The sequence below is a fragment of the Seriola lalandi genome, unplaced genomic scaffold (genome assembly GCF_002814215.2).
Source record: "Seriola lalandi dorsalis isolate HSWRI2012SDOR001 ecotype SW California unplaced genomic scaffold, Sedor1 jcf7180002054585, whole genome shotgun sequence".
In the NCBI taxonomy this organism is placed as follows: Eukaryota; Metazoa; Chordata; class Actinopteri; order Carangiformes; family Carangidae; genus Seriola; species Seriola lalandi.
In genome coordinates, this window is record NW_019525138.1 from 61,748 (window position 1) to 63,794 (window position 2,047).

Genomic DNA, 2,047 nt, shown 5'->3' on the forward strand with positions numbered 1-2,047 from the left:
TTTTTTTTTTTTGTCACAACTTAAAGGTTGTCTTATAGTGCAAAGATTTGATTGAATATATTTCTGTTGATTACAAAATATAATTTTATATGATGTGGCTAATCCACAGTGTTTAATTACTAACACCGTTAAACTATTGATTCCATAAGAGATGTGGGGGTTAAATGACTTTTTTTTTTTTTTTTCTCTCTCTCCTACCTGAACACATAGCAGACGTTACGATGTTGTAATAACGATGCGCTGAATCGGTTTCCATGAAGCGTTCGATGGGAGCCTGAACAGTTGGCTCTATAGCTGTCTCTTATACACATCTTCACTAAATGCTCAGCTTCTACAGGGCCCTGATCTTACCAGTTCCCTGATTGGAGTGGTGACTCGGTTTAGGAAGGAATCAGTTGTGATCATGGCCGATATAGAATCTATGTTCCACCAGGTTCAAGTCCCTCCTGATGACAGAGACCTCCTCAGGTTCCTCTGGTGGCCAAAGGGGGATACGCAGCAGCTACCCATTAAGCATCGGATGAAGGTGCACTTGTTTGGGGTGACATCATCTCCCAGTTGTACTAACTTCGCCCTCAGAAAGTGTGCAGAGGACCACGGGCATCACTACAGTAAGGAAACTGTGGATAAACTACTGAACTGTTTTTATGTGGATGATTGCCTCGTGTCGGTGGCCACGGAGAAGGAAGCAGTGATGCTTTACAGGAACCTTGTCTCTTTGTGTTCCAGGGGTGGATTTTTTCTCACAAAGTGGTTGAGTAACAGGACTGGAGTGCTGGAAGTCATCCCAGAGAATTACAGAGCAAAAAGCATTGAAGGATTGGACATGGAGCTGGATTCGCTACCTGTAGAGAGAGTGCTGGGTGTGGAATGGAGCATTAAATCAGACTCCTTCAGGTTCAAAATGGTACTTAAGGACAGACCACTAACCAGAAGAGGAATTCTCTCGACTGTCAGCTCCATCTACGATCCCCTTGGAATGCTGAGCCCTGTTGTTTTAACAGCGAAGAGGATCCTGAGAGACCTGTGTGGGAGAGGGATAGGCTGGGATGACATTGTGCCTGAGTCAGTCTCTAAAGAGTGGTTGGAGTGGCTGCAGCAGCTGCATCTGTTGGAAAGATTTGAAGTCAGCAGATGTATGAAGCCACCAGGCTTTGGAGAAGCTACTTCAGCCCAGTTGCGTCATTTCTGTGATGCCAGTGAACATGGATATGGAACAGTGACTTACCTGTTGTTGAAAGCCAAGAACTCAGTACACACTGCTTTCGTGATGGGAAAGGCTCGGGTAGCTCATGTGAAATGTGTTACAATCCCCAGGATGGAGCTTATCGCTGCAACTATGGCCAGCCGCATCGACATGCTGTGGAGGAAGGAGTTACAGATGGATCTTTTGGACTCTGTATTCTGGACGGACAGCACATCTGTTCTGAAATACATCAGGAATGAGACTTCAAGGTTTAAAGTTTTTGTTGCAAACCGTGTCTCACAAATCTTCAAGGTTTCTTGTCCCACTCAATGGAGGTACGTGCACACCAGCAGCAATCCAGCAGACATAGCCTCCAGAGGTGTGAAAGTTGATGTGTTCCTTGCTAATGCTACATGGGTGTCAGGGCCTCATTTTCTTTTGCATCCCGAGAGTGAGTGGCCTGTTGCTCGGGAAGACCTCTATCACCTTTCACTTGGCGACCCTGAAGTTAAAGGAGTGGTTGCAGTGCATGTCGTTCAGGTCAAGGAAGAACCTGTAACTCACCTGATGGAATACTTTTCCTCCTGGATGAAGCTAAAGAAATCAGTTGCCTGGCTCTTGAGGATTAAAGGCTGGCTCATGTCCTGTGTAAGAAAGAGAAGACAGTTACATCTGACCTTTGCACAGTCTGACATTAACAAGGAACAGCAGGCATCATCTGTGGAACAGGAAATAAAAGAGTTTAAGAGGACAGCAGGGCATGGGAGCCTCACTGTGAAGGACCTGGACCAAGCTGAGCTTGCCATCATCAAGTTCTGTCAGGGAAAGAGATTTCCTGAAGAGCTAACCAGTCTGGCAAAA